We start from the raw sequence: 15,188 nt of genomic DNA, 5'->3' as shown, positions 1-15,188 counted from the left end.
CAAAGTAATGTCACTGCTTTCAAATATACTGTCTAGGTTGGTCATAACTTTTTTTCCAAGGAGTAAGCGTCTTAATTTCATGGCTGCAATCACCATCTGCAGTGATTTTGGAGCCCAAAAAAATAAAGTCTGATACTGTTTCTACTGTTTCCCCATCTATTTCCCATGAAGTGATGGGACTGGATGCCATGATCTTCATTTTCTGAATGTTGAGCTTTAAGCCAACTTTTTTGCTCTCCTCTTTCACTTTCATCAAGAGGCTTTTTAGTTCCTCTTCACTTTCTGCCATAAGGGTGGTGTCATCTGCATATCTGAGGTTATTGATATTTCTCCCAGCAATCTTGATTCCAGCTTGTGTTTCTTCCAGTCCAACGTTTCTCATGATGTACTCTGCATTAGAAGTTAAATAAGCTGGGTCACAATATACAGCCTTGACGTACTCCTTTTCCTATTTGGAACCAGTCTGTTGTTCCATGTCCAGTTCTAACTGTTGCTTCCTGACCTGCATACAGATTTCTCAAGAGGCAGGTTAGGTGGTCTGGTATTCCCATCTCTTTCAGAATTTTCCACAGTTGATTGTGATCCACACAGTCAAAGGCTTTGGCATAGTCAATAAAGCAGAAAGAGATGTTTTTCTGGAACTCTCTTGCTTTTTCCATGATCCAGCGGATGTTGGCAATTTGATCTCTGGTTCCTCTGCCTTTTCTAAAACCAGCTTGAACATCTGGGAGTTCACAGCTCACGTATTGCTGAAGCCTGGCTTGGAGAATTTTGAGCATTACTTTACTAGCATGTGAGATGAGTGAAATTGTGCGGTAGTTTGAACATTCTTTGGCATTGCCTTTCTTTGGAATTGGAATGAAAACTGACCTTTTCCAGTCCTGTGGCCACTGCTGAGTTTTCCAAATTTGCTGGCATATTGAGTGCAGCACTTTCACAGCATCATCTTTCAGGATTTGAAACAGCTCCACTGGAATTCCATCACCTCCACTAGCTTTGTTCATAGTGATGCTTTCTAAGGCCCAGTTGACTTCACATTCCAAGATGCCTGGCTCTAGATTAGTGATCACATCATCATGATTATCTGGGTCGTGAAGATCTTTTTTGTACAGTTCTTCTGTGTATTCTTGCGACCTCTTCTTAATATCCTCGGCTTCTGTTAGGTCCATACCATTTCTGTCCTTTATTGAGCCCATCTTTGCATGAAATGTTCCCTTGGTATCTCTAATTTTCTTGAAGAGATCTCTAGTCTTTCCCATTCTGTTGTTTTCCTCTATTCCTTTGCACTGATCACTTAAGAAGGCTTTCTTATCTCTTCTTGCTATTCTCTGGAACTCTGCATTCAGATGCTTATATCTTTCCTTTTCTCCTTTGCTTTTCGCCTCTCTTCTTTTCACAGCTATTTGTAAGGCCTCCCCAGACAGCCATTTTGCTTTTTTGCATTTCTTTTCCACGGGGATGGTCTTGATCCCTGTCTCCTGTACAGTGTCACGAACCTCATTCCATAGTTCATCAGGCACTCTATCTATCAGATCTAGGCCCTTAAATCTATTTCTCACTTCCACTGTATAATCATAAGGGATTTGATTTAGGTCATACCTGAATGGTCTAGTGGTTTTCCCTACTTTTATAAGTTTACTAATAAAAAAATATTTTTATTTATAAAATATACCTATATATTTTTGTTTAAAATAAAATCACAGTATTTAAACTCACAGTAAAATTGTACTTGGTGCTTTTTTCAAATTCAGATTTGCTGTTTACTTACTTCCCTGGTGGCTCAGACGGTAAAGCGTCTGTCTACAATGTGGGAGACCTGGGTTCAAGCCCTTGGTTGGGAAGAGCCCCTGGAGAAGGAAATGGCAATCCACTCCAGTACTATTGCCTAGAAAATCCCATGGACAGAGGAGCCTGGTAGGTTATAGTCTATTGGGTCATAAAGAGTCGGACATGACTGAGCGACTTCGCTTTCACTTTCACTTTCTATAGTTTCCTCTTCTCTGTAGAAAGCATCAAGCTGGTATTTTACATCTTTATTTTTTTTCTTTTACGTTTTTAAACATCACTGTCGTAATTGTGCTGTAGTCCATGCCTCATAATTCTAGTAATTAAAGTCTTCATGGGTCTGTTTTTGTTGATTGCTGTCTCTGATGATTCTTGTTCATTTAATCTGGCTTCCTCGTGCACCTGATTATCATTGAGAAGATAACACATTCTCATATTCTGCCAGATACAAGGATGTGCTGAACATTGTATTTGACAAATTATTTATAGAAATTATTTAGGCCTATGATAAAAGTATCTTCCTCAAGAGCAGACCTGTATTTCCTTCTGCCAAGCATCTGGAGACACTGCCAAACAACAGTTATTTTAACCCAGGTTCAAGGCTTTGAGATTCATTGACCCAGGCAATTTGCATACAAGCAGTAAATACTCAAGGGCTTTGGAATCTCAGTATCCTGTGGAAAAGGGTCTTCCATTAGACCTCCTGTCGTGTGCAGGTCCTGGAGTTCGCTTTTTGTCTCCTTTGCACTTGCAAGTCTATCCAGACAAATACTGTTGATGTTTTAGTCACTCAGTGTATCTCTTGCAAGGCCATGGACCGTAGCCTGTCAGGCTCCTCTGTCCATGGGACTTCCTGGGCAAGAATTCTGGAGTGGGTTGCCATTTCCTTCTCCTGGGGATCTTCCTGACCCAGGGACCGAACTCACATCTTTTGCTTAGTAGGTGGATTCTTTACCACTGAGCCCAGACAAATACTCTGATTTTCGCCAGTCAGCCAATTCCCTCAGGGCAGAACGTATTTGGATTCCCATTTCTCCTTCACCTTTAGTCTGGTAATTCCAAACTACCTTTTCATATCCTTTATCTTGAAGAATAAATTTTAAATCTGGATCTTTTAGTTGTTTTTACTGGGAGGATTCATCTAGTTTACCAGAACCATTCAATAGACTCACATTTTAAACTTTTTTGGTGACTATTAAGAAAATGTCCTTCAGAAAGGTTGTGCCTGTTTAGGCTTCTATCAGTAGGCTTAGAAATGCCTCTTTTTTACCTTTTTTCCCTTAACTATATATTTTGCCACTTATGAGAAAAAACATTTCCAAGTTGAATAAGGGAAAAGTCCTACGTTTACTAAGTATCTGTACTTATTTAATTACCAATGAAATTGAATGTTTGTGGTCCGTTTATTTAAATTGTATTTTACTTTTTATAATTTAACCTATTCAAAAATTTCTGTTTTTTATTTTTCTTAGGTCCTTTGGCTACTATAAAGCTGCTACCCACCAGCAAAACTACATCAGTTGTTAAAATATTAAACAACTTCCATACCAATCAGCAAATAGCCATCACCTTCCAAATGGCCTTATCTTGGCTCACGCAGACATTTCAGCCTCTTCCAAACACCATTTGCTTGCTCATTTTCCAACCGTTAAAGAGTTAATGTCCAACATACCAACAGGCCTTTAGAGTCTTCCCCTTGCTCAGAGCCCTGGCCATTGTCAGTTCTGACTGGTTAGTAGCTATTATGTAGATATTGTTAAACCTTTTAATGTAACATATGTGCATATATATTGAAAGTATTTTTTTAATGTGACTGACAAGGGCTTAATTTCTAAAACATACCAAATAGCTCACATAACTCAGAAACAACAATGAAAAATATCCAATTGAAAAATGGGCAGATCTAACCAGACGTTTCTCCAAAGAAGATGTAATGCATGGCCAACAAGCACATGAAAAGATGCTCAGCATTACTAATTTTTAGAGAAATGCAAATCAAAACTACAATGAGTGCCGCCTCACATTGGTCAGAATGGTCATCGTTAAAAAGTCAACAAATAACAACTGTTGGAGAGGGTACAGTGGAAGGGATCCTTCCTACACTGTTTGTGGGAACATAAGTTGGTGCAGCCACTATGGAAAACAGTATGGAGGTTTCTCAAAACACTAAAAAGAGTTGCCGTATGATCCAGCAATCCTACTCTTGGGCTTATATCTTGACAAAACTATAATTCAAAAAGAAACATGCACACCTATGTTAATAGTGTGACTGTCACATTAGCCAAGACATGGAAACAACCTACATATCCATTGACAGATGAATATATAGAGAAGATGTGGGGCATATATACAATGGACTACTACTCGTTAAAAAAAAGAATGAAATGATGCCATCTGCAGCAACATGGGTGGACTCAGAGATTATCATACTAAGTGAAGTCAGAAAGAGAAAGACAAATCCCATATGATAACACTTATGTGTGGAATCCAAAATATGACACAGATGAACTTATCTGTGAAACAGACTCACATAGAGAACAGATCTGTGGTTGCCAACAGTGGGTGGAAGTGATGGAGTGGAAGCCTGGGATTAGTAAATGCAAATTTATATATATATAGTGGATAAACGAGGCCCTTTTTTATAGCACTGGGAAATCTATTCAATATTCTGTGATAAACCATAATGGAAAAAATATGAAAAACATATATATATATATATATATACACACACACACACGTATATATATGTAACTGAGTCACTTTGTTATATAGCAGAAATAAACACAACACTGCAAGTTAATTATACTTGAATAAAATATATTTTTTAAAATGTAAAAGGAAAAAGTCCATTTCACAACAAGACTTTAAAAACATATCATATGCTGTATTCCTTTTTCCTTCTATTTTTATTCACAATTAGTTTCAGTTTCTCTGAAAATTATTACCATTACAGCAGCTATTTGTTCTTTTTCTTGCACTTTGCTTTATTCACAAAACAATTTGTTTTGGAAATCATTCCACATTATGACTCATCAGTTCAGTTCAGTCGCTCAGTCGTGTCCGACTCTTTGCGACCCCATGAATTGCAGCACTCCAGGCCTCCCTGTCCATCACCAACTCCTGGAGTTTACTCAGACTCACGTCCATCGAGTCAGTGATGCCATCCAGCCATCTCATCCCTCTGTTGTCCCCTTCTCCTCCTGCCACCAATCCCTCCCAGCATCAGAGTCTTTTCCAATGAGTCAACTCTTCGCATGAGGTGGACAAAGTACTGGAGTTTCAGCTTTAGCATCATTCCTTCCAAAGAACACCCAGGACTGATCTCCTTTAGAATGGATAGATCCACCTATTTAGTTTGTTTTGTTTTATTTAATTGAAGTATAATTGATTTACAATGTTGCATTAGTTTCAGGTGTACAACAAAGCGATATGTATATGTATGTATACAAATGTATGTATGTATCAACAAGTTGGTGCAGCCACTATGGATTCTTCTCCCTTGTAGGTTATTACAAAGTACTGAGTATAGTTCCCTGTGTTATACAGTAGGTCCTTTTTGGTTATGTATTTTATATCACCTATTTCTTTTTAACTACTGCATAATATTCCCTAGTGTGCATATGCCATTGTTTATTTCACTGTTGCTCTGTGTTCACACTTAACAAAGTGTGATGATTAATATCCATGTCCCTGTGTCTCTGAGTCTATTTAAGAGTATTTCCTCTAGGGTAGATACAGAGTAGTAGAAATGCTACTACTCAGATATGCAGATGACACCACCCTTATGGCAGAAAGTGAAGAGGAACTAAAAAGCCTCTTGATGAAAGTGAAAGTGGAGAGTGAAAAAGTCGGCTTAAAGCTCAACATTCAGAAAACAAAGATCACGGCATCTGGTCCCATAACTTCATGGCAAATAGATGGGCAAATAATGGAAACAGTGTCAGACTTTATTTTGGGGGGCTCCAAAATCACTGCAGATGGTGACTGCAGCCATGAAATTAAAAGATACTTACTCCTTGGAAGAAAAGTTATGACCAACCTAGATAGCATATTTAAAAGCAGAGACATTACTTTGCCAACAAAGGTCCGTCTAGTCAAGGCTATGGTTCTTCCAGTATTCATGTACGGATGTGAGACCTGGATTGTGAAGAAAGCAGAGCGCCAAAGAATTGATGCTTTTGAACTGTGGTGTTGGAGAAGACTCTTGAGAGTCCCTTGGACTGCAAGGAGATCCAACCAGTCCATTCTGAAGGAGATGAGCCCTGGGATTTCTTTGGACGGAATGATGCTGAAGCTGAAACTCCAGTACTTTGGCCACCTCATGTGAAGAGTTGACTCATTGGAAAAGACTCTGATGCTGGGAAGGATTGGGGGCAGGAGGAGAAGGGGACAACAGAGGATGAGATGGCTGGATGGCATCACTGACTCGAGGGACATGAGTCTGGGTGAACTCCGGGAGTTGGTGATGGACAGGGAGGCCTGGCGTGCTGCGATTCGTGGGGTTGCAAAGAGTCGGACACGACTGAGTGACTGAACTGAATTGACATTAGCTATGCTACACTCTCAGAGAGAATATTTTAAAACTTGTATCAGATGTTTAAAAAATATGTCTTCCAAAATATAGTTCTACTTTACAAGCTGTGAAATTGTGATTTATAGTAAGAAATGTACGTTTGATCTTCATCCTCATTTCTGGCACCTATAGTTATTTGCTGTTAAATGATCTCTCAGCTTTTAAAAATCTATAAAGGAATTTAGTTACAAATCTATAAGATTTTTATCAGATTTTATTATGTTTTGAAAACCTATCAAGCTTATGATTGTCTATGTTAATATTTTTAGCAGATATCACAAATTATAAAATTTCTAAGTATTAGTAGAAGCCAGAATAAAGTAATAGTTCATTTTGGACAAGAAGTAAAGTATTTTGAATTTTTTGCCATGCTGTGTGGCATATGAGATCTTAGTTTTCCAACCAGGGATTGAACCTGAGACCTCTGCATTGGAAGCACAGAGTGTTAACAGCTGGATTGCCAGGGAAGTCCCTAAACTAATTCTTATTTATGATCTGTTATCTCCTATAGAAAGAGTAAATGAATTTTTGTGCACTAAATCATTTTCATACTTGTTTACCATATTGATCTGTAAAGATACTAGCTCTTTTATGGTCTTCTGCCAAATATATCAGTTAGCTATTATGATCCATTTTTTATGATTACTTTGTTTTGAATCTGATAACCTCACCATTTCATTGTTATCCAGGCAACATCTTCCTAGCATTTCAATTATCTTAATCTCATGCAGACCCACATCAAAAGCTTTTACAAACATTTAGATATATTGTTTGCCCATGGAGTTTTCTTTATCCACAAACTTGTTGAGTAATTTTATAAGATCAAATAAATCAGATTTGCCGGGCATAATCTGTCTTCATAAACAAATGCTGTCCACTGACCATCACATTGTTATCTAAATGATTTCAGATCAATTTGGTTTGCTCTAACTTGGGCAATTGCATTCTGCCAGCCCCAAACTCCCTCTATTTTTCAATTGGAGACATTATTCTTCCTTTCACTTAACAAAGTGTTCTGTAAAGCAAGCAGGCAAGTATCTGAACCAATAAAGCCTAGTTTCCTGAAGATTTGTGTCTGATAGGCTAACTGAAACTATGTATTACATCCATGTCATAGCTTTAGCTGGTGACATTATTACCTAAATCATTGTACTAGATGTCATAAGTAATATTTTGTGTTACATCAATGGGAAAAGTAGGCAACACAAAGAAAGTTTTTCATGTGTATGTCTAGGACCATCCTAATGCTAGATTCCCTGCAATATAATCAGATTTAGTTGGAATCAAGTTTTACATCAGAGGTTAATAGTGAGATACACTGGATGTGAGATGATTTCACTAGAAGACTTGTTATATATTGTACTATGGCAGAATGATCACTGTGCTTTAGCTAATGGTAATTCTACAGTCAGTCCTCCATATCCACATGTTCCACATCTATGGATTCAACAATTGTGGACCAAAAATATTTGGGAAAATATTCCAAAAAGTTCCAAAAAGCAAAACTTGCATTTGTCATGCTCTGACAACTACTTATATAGAATTTATATTGTGTTGGGTATTATAAGTAATCTAGAGATGATTTAAATTGTATGAGAGGAGGTGCATAGGTTATATGCAGATACTATACCATCTTATGGCCTTCCTTCATGGCTCAGATGGTAAAGAATCCACCTGCAATGCAGGAGACCTCGGTTCAATTCCTGGGTTGGGAAGATCCCATAGAGAAGGAAATGACAACCCACACCAGTGTTCCTGCTGGAGAATCCCATGGACAGAGGAGACTGGCGGGCCATAGTCCACAGGGTCTCAAAGGGTCGGACACGACCGAGTGAGTAAGCATGCATGCACCAGTGCCATTTTATGTAAGGGACTTGAGCATCTGCAGATTTGGATATCCACAGGGTCCAGGAGCCAACTCCCTTCAGATATCAAGAGATGACTATATTTCAGGGTAAATGAACAAACTATTCATTACTCATCACTTCACTGAAAAAAATCTATAAATTTATTCATTCGATTCCTCTTACATTTATATGATGCCCTGTGAAATCTGTGGTTTATCTCCTTATTTGACATTGACCTAAAACTGAATGCTGACTTGGGGGAAATCAAAAGAGGCACTAGGCTGGCTTGCATACAGGTTTTGAAAAGGAAGAGGACCTCTCGGTTCCTTTGGTGCTCCTATACTTTAATTTCAACCACACTCAGCTTGAACTGCACAGTTCTGGGTTCAAAACAAAGAAACCCAGATTCCAAAATTCAGTCATAATGCCCAGGGAGTAATTCACACACTTGAAGAACGTTTGTGTGGTGGAGGAAATCCACGGCCTGCTGGGGCTCGCAGGGCCCCCGGAAAGCTGGGACTGGGAGCCCCGAGGGTCTGGGCCCTGCAGTGGTGGTGGCAGGAGCCCCAGTGCGATTGCCACAGCAGCCGTGAGACAACTTCCACAAGAACTGGCTGATACCCTAAAAATGCAGTCTATGTTGGAGGCTTCACTGGAGGTCACGTCACGTGATTGTGCTAACTTAGAAGATGAGGTACAGAACTGAAAGGAGTTACATCAACTCACAAGTCAGGTAAAAGCAGCATCTCAAGAAAACTTTGAGCAGTTAAGAGAGAGGAGTAATGCTTTAATAAGAAGTCAGGTGGAACTCAGAATTAAAGACTTGGAATCTGAACTCTCCAAGATGAACATTTTTTAAGAAGATTCTAATAAAGCAGGGTTGGAAAAATATAAGCAACTCTACCTAGAAGAACTAGAAGTTAGAAAGTCATTGGCAAATAAACTAGACAAGACTAAGGAGAGGTTGGCAGAGGTCACTACCAAACTTGGGATGCAGAAACAGCAGGACAGATCTTGCCTCAGCACTCTCACCAGGAGGCCAGTCCTGGAGTCCCCGTTGTTTGGAAATTTCAATAATACTTTAGGGCTCAATAGAAATCTTACTCCAAGAGCAAACGTAGTGCTTTCTACCTCAATTCCATGCCCTTCAAATAACAGCACGGAGACTTATTTGACCAAGATGCAGTGGGAGTTTCAAAAGAATATAACTAAAGAACTAGAAAAAGCTGCTGCTGAATTTAAATCTGGATCCTATAGAATGTCTCCTCTAGGATCTACAGATGAGTCAAATCTATACCAGGACCTACTTTTGAAAACATCACAAGAATATGTGCACATTTGGAAGGAAAAAAAATATGATCTGAAAGATAAATAGTAAATGTTTCCCTACTGGACTGTTTTCATGACATTTTAGTTGTTTCCCATTAAATATAATGAGAAAATCTTTATTAAAGGGAAATATTTTTGTGTGCATAATGAAAATTTATATGATATTTTTAGCCATGCTTCCCCACATCTAACTTATTTTTAAGCAGATTTAAAAACCAGCACTGTTGAGTTTTACATATGCAAAGTGAAAGTGTAGTCACTCAGTCATGTCTGACTTTTTGCGACCCAATAGACTGTAGCCCGCCAGGCTCCTCTGCCCATGGAATTCTCCAGGCAAGAAAACTGGAATGGGTAGACATTCCCTTCTCCAGGGGATCTTCCAGCCCCAAGGATCAAACCCGGGTCACCTGCATTGCAGGTAGGTTCTTTACCATTTGAGCCACCAGAGATGCCCTTTACAAACTCAAACTGAAAACTAATATCAACTGTTTAAACAGCACCCAAACAACCAAACTGGTCATTAATATTTAGTGGTGCAGACTGATATCTTTTTTGTATTTCCAGTTTATATCACTATTTATAGACCTAAAAATTTAGATACTGCTGTTATGGCTACTGCCAATGTTCTCTTGATGAAAGTGAAAGTGGAGAGTGAAAAAGTCGGCTTAAAGCTCAACATTCAGAAAACAAAGATCATGGCATCTGGTCCCAACACTTCATGGCAAATAGATGGGGAAACAGTGGAAACAGTGTCAGACTTTATATTTTTGGGCTCCAAAATCACTGCAGATGGTGATTGCAGCCATGAAATTAAAAGACGCTTACTCCTTGGAAGGAAAGTTATGACCAACCTAGATAGCATATTAAAAAGCAGAGACATTACTTTGCCAACAAAGGTCCCTCTAGTCAAGGCTATCGTTTTTCCTGTGGTCATGTATGGATGTGAGAGCTGGACTATAAAGAAAGTTGAGAGCTCAAGAATTGATGCTTTTGAACTGTGGTGTTGGAGAAGACTCTTGAGAGTCCCTTGGACTGCAAGGAGATCCAACCAGTCCATCCCAAAGGAGATCAGTCCTGGGTGTTCCTTGGAAGGACTGATGCTGAAGCTGAAACTCCGAATCTTTGGCCACCTCATGCGAAGAGTTGACTCATTGGCAAAGACTCTGATGCTGGGAGGGATTGAAGGCAGGAGGAGGAGGGGACGACAGAGGATGAGATGGCTGGATGGCATCACCGACTCGATGTACATGAGTTTGAGTGAACTCCAGGAGTTGGTGATGGACAGGGAGGCCTGGTGTGCTGTGATTCATGGGGTCGCAAAGAGTCAGACGTGACTGAGTGACTGAACTGAACTGAATTATTCACAGTGGCATAAAACTTACTATATGTAACTTTAAACACTGATTCAGAGATTGTTCCTCATGGAGAAATTTTTTTAAAAAAAGAATGTTTGTGTAATTTTTTTCCTTTGGGGCCCTTTGGATCAGCATTTGTAGCACCAAACCCACATGGCCCAAGCAGTAATCCGGAAAAAGACTTTAAAGGCAGAGTAGGTAAACAGAAAACTATCATTATTTACTCTCTAAAGGTATTTTCTTTACTAACAGAGTATAGTTCAAGTTTTTCTATCAACTAATGAGTGAAATGAGTAGCATTTGATCTTATAGTAAATATCTATAAGATGAAATTATCATATTCTCTTATCTTCTTTGTTATTATTAAGTTGGTTTTGTTTTGCTTTTTCACTTAAGAATATGATACCTCATGAGATCAACCATACTAACATCTTTCTTGGTTTTTGAAAATTGCTATTGCTAAAATATCAACCATACTTGTTTAGTAAAAGCAAATATTCTGTGTGTGTGAGTGTGCACCCATGGGCGTGTGTCTGTGTTGGAAATGATTATTAAAGAAGCCAGTATTATTATGAGAGAATAGGATAGAATGACACTATTGGCCATGTTTCCTTTACTTCCTTTCTATTTCTCCAGGAACCTTCCATGGAGATAATTAGAATATTGGCCTGGCTATTATTGTCTAATAGAGTTGTCAGTCATTGATAAAACTGTTTTCTGCCTTCATGCACTGTAACACTTATATGTAAGGACTGTTCTGCTTTCCAATAAGGCAAATTTTCCTAAAGCTTGTTTGTTGTTAATATTTTGCTGAGGGGAGGTTGTTGAGAGAAGACAGAAATGCAAAGAAGATTAAATAAAGAAAACTTCAACATTTTCAACTCAGATTCCTCATCTGAACTACACAGAAAATTTCTTGACTATTCTCTCAGTTCTCTCAAGGACAGTACAAAATTAGTACTATTCTAGATGCACAGGAAAAAAGTTAATTTATTAGGGCTTAATTCTCCACTAGATCAGATGAGGAATATAATTCCAGCTGTATTTAAATATAATTCCTTGGGAGTTTGGAACTAGCCAACGCAAACTATTATATATAGAATGGAAAAACAGCAAGGTCCTGCTGAGCTCAGGGAACTATACTCAATATCCTGTGATAAACCATAATGAAAAAGGAAAAAAAGAATAGACATACATGTGTGACTGAATCACTTTGCTGTACACCTGAAACATTGTAAATTATACTTTAATTAAAATTTTTAATTAAAACATGCTAGCAAGGTAATGCTCAAAATTCTCCAAGCCAGGCTTCAACAGTACATGAACCGTGAACTTCCAGATGTTCAAGTTGGATTTAGAAAAGGCAGAGGAACTAGAGATCAAATTGCCAACATCCACTGGATCATCAAAAAGGCAAGAGAGTTCCAGAAAAACATCTACTTCTGCTTTATTGACTATGCCAAAGCCTATGACTGCGTGGATCAAAACAAACTGAAAAATTCTTAAAGAGATGTGAATACTAGACCACCTGACCTGCCTCCTGAAAAATCTGTATGCAGATCAGGAAGCATCAGTTAGAACTGGACACGTAACAATAGACTGGTTCCAAATTGGGAAAGGAGTACGTCAAGGCTGTATATTGTCACCCTGCTTATTTAACTTATAAACACTCTGCTATTTATTTATATGTAGAGTACATCATGAGAAACACTGGACTGGATGAAGCACAAGCTGGAATCAAGATTGCTGGGAGAAATATCAATAACCTCAGATATGCAGATGACACCACCCTTAAGGCAGAAAGTGAAGAACTAAAGAGACTCTTGATGAAATTGAAAGAGGAGAGTGAAAAGCTGGCTTAAAATTCAGCATTCAGAATACTAAGATCATGGCATCTGGTCCCATCACTTCATGGCAAATAGATGGGGAAGCAATGGAAACAGTGAGAGACTTGACTTTATCAGGCTCCAAAATCACTGCAGATGGTAACTGCAGCTATGAAATTGAAAAACGCTTGTTCCTTGGAAGAAAAGCCATGACCAACCTAGATAGCATTTTAAAAAGCAGAGACATTACTTTGCCGACAAAGGTCCATCTAGTCAAAGCTGTGGTTTTTCCAGTAATCATGTATGAATGTGAGAGCTGGACTATAAAGAAAGTTGAGAGCTCAAGAATTGATGCTTTTGAACTGTGGTGTTGGAGAAGACTCTTGAGAGTCCCTTGGACTGCAAGGAGATCCAACCAGTCCATCCCAAAGGAAATCAGTCCTGAATATTCATTGGAAGGACTGATGCTGAAACTCCAATACTTTGGTCACCTGATGCGAAGAGCTGACTCATTTGAAAAGATCCTGATGCTGGGAAAGATTGAAGGCAGGAGGAGAAGGGGACAACAGAGGATGAGATAGTTGGATGGCATCACCGAGTCAACGGACATGAGTCTGAGTAAACTCCGTGAGCCGGCGATGGACAGGGAGGCCTGGCGTGCTGCAGTCCATGGGGTTGCAAAGAGTCAGACACAACTAAGCAACTGAACTGAACTGATTATTCTTTAATAGTCATTGTAATTTCATAATAAAGTTGAAACTCTTATGTAAACAGCTTTAATAATTTCAATTGATCATAAATAGATTAATTTGTTCCCTCCCAAAGGTTTATTGTGCTTAATCCTTTGAAACTAGTTTAAAAATGAAAGCAGCATTGTAACCTCAAATCTTTTATGGAATGCTAGTTTTAAAACAAGACCCACATGGTATATTCATGAGCATTAACAATTTGAAAAGTCCTAACTAGATGTCAAGATCAAAAGGTTTTACAGGGAACTCTGCCCAGTGTTATGCAGCAGCCTGGATGGGAGGGAAATTTGGGGGAGAATAGATAAACGTATACTTAGGGCTGAGCCCCTTTGCTATCTACCTGAAACTATCACAACACTGTTAATCAGCTATACCCCAATACAAAATAAAAATCTTTTTTAACAGATCAATAGGCTTTATTCCTAGTTTGGTCAGAAACTAATTGATAGACAACCTAACTTTCTAAATGTTTTAACTTCAAACACTCTATTGAAAAATATAAAAACAAATTACTATAAGCACCATATTTCTCACTGGGAATGTTGAGACTTAAGTCTTTAAAGGAGATGACTATGTATTTATATCCTTTATACATATTTTATAAATAAACTAGGACGGTGACATTTATTCTTAGTGAGCTACCGCAGCTGTCTTCCCTGGGCAGAACCCTTTTAAAAAATTCCAAAATGAGAGAGGACACAGAAAAAGCAGTATCTAAAAGGCAAGGAATAAAAGGAAAAGAAATACGTGAACAAATAACACAGTGGAGCCAAGACATATTAGATATTCATTAGTGTATTTTCAGAGTCCGCACAATGCCCATAATTATTTAACATTTCAACTGAGAAAGTCTGTATAGATATATTCTGTAGATACACAGTACACAACTCTGAACATATTTTGGACAATTATGTGTGAAATCCTCATCACAACCATTTTCGCTGAACAACTCTACTATGAGTGGCGGATTTTCTGAAACTGAAATTGCTATTTGCACGATGTGGTGCATTGAAGCAATTCAAGGCTTTCATTCCACTTCACTGGAAATGAAGATTCACTATATTAACGTTCTCTAGACACTTATGTGGTGTGAAATTATGCCCCTCAATTACAAATTCTTCCAGCCTTCTCTCTCTTGGCCTCTCTATTTTCAAGTCTTATTTCAAATACTCCACAAAATATTTGGCCTCACTTGGCATAAAAGAAGCAAACCTCTGTGCCTCTTTTCCCCACCTTTCCATGGAGATAATAACACTTGCCTGTCTCATAAAGATATTGTGAAGCATAATATTTTGTAAAGCACTTTAAAAACCTTAGCTATGAAGGCTAATGGCAATAAGAACTGTATTGTCATCTATTCCTCCATTTCCTCTCAAGCTGGCCATTTTCTTTTTGTCTTTGTTCATTTAAATGTTAAGAAGAAATACTGTTTTGCTACTGAAGGTTGAGGCTGAGCTTTATTTCCTTCACCTTCGTTCTTTTTTGATTTCTTTATGACCCTCTTCTGGTTTCATGCCATCAAATCAGAGATTGCTTCCAAGAACCCACCTAGAATGGACTCAAATATTATCTGTTTTATGGCTAAACGACCTGCATATGGTCTAATCTCACAACCAGGGATCCTCCAGAACACTAATTCAGGACTTAAGGCTTCGGGCGGCATTACTGGACACTGTTGCCACCTAGGCATGCTCTGGCCCCACCACACCTATATTTGTGTCAAC

The sequence above is a fragment of the Ovis canadensis genome, chromosome 18 (genome assembly GCF_042477335.2).
Source record: "Ovis canadensis isolate MfBH-ARS-UI-01 breed Bighorn chromosome 18, ARS-UI_OviCan_v2, whole genome shotgun sequence".
In the NCBI taxonomy this organism is placed as follows: domain Eukaryota; kingdom Metazoa; phylum Chordata; class Mammalia; order Artiodactyla; family Bovidae; genus Ovis; species Ovis canadensis.
This window is presented reverse-complemented; position numbering follows the sequence as displayed.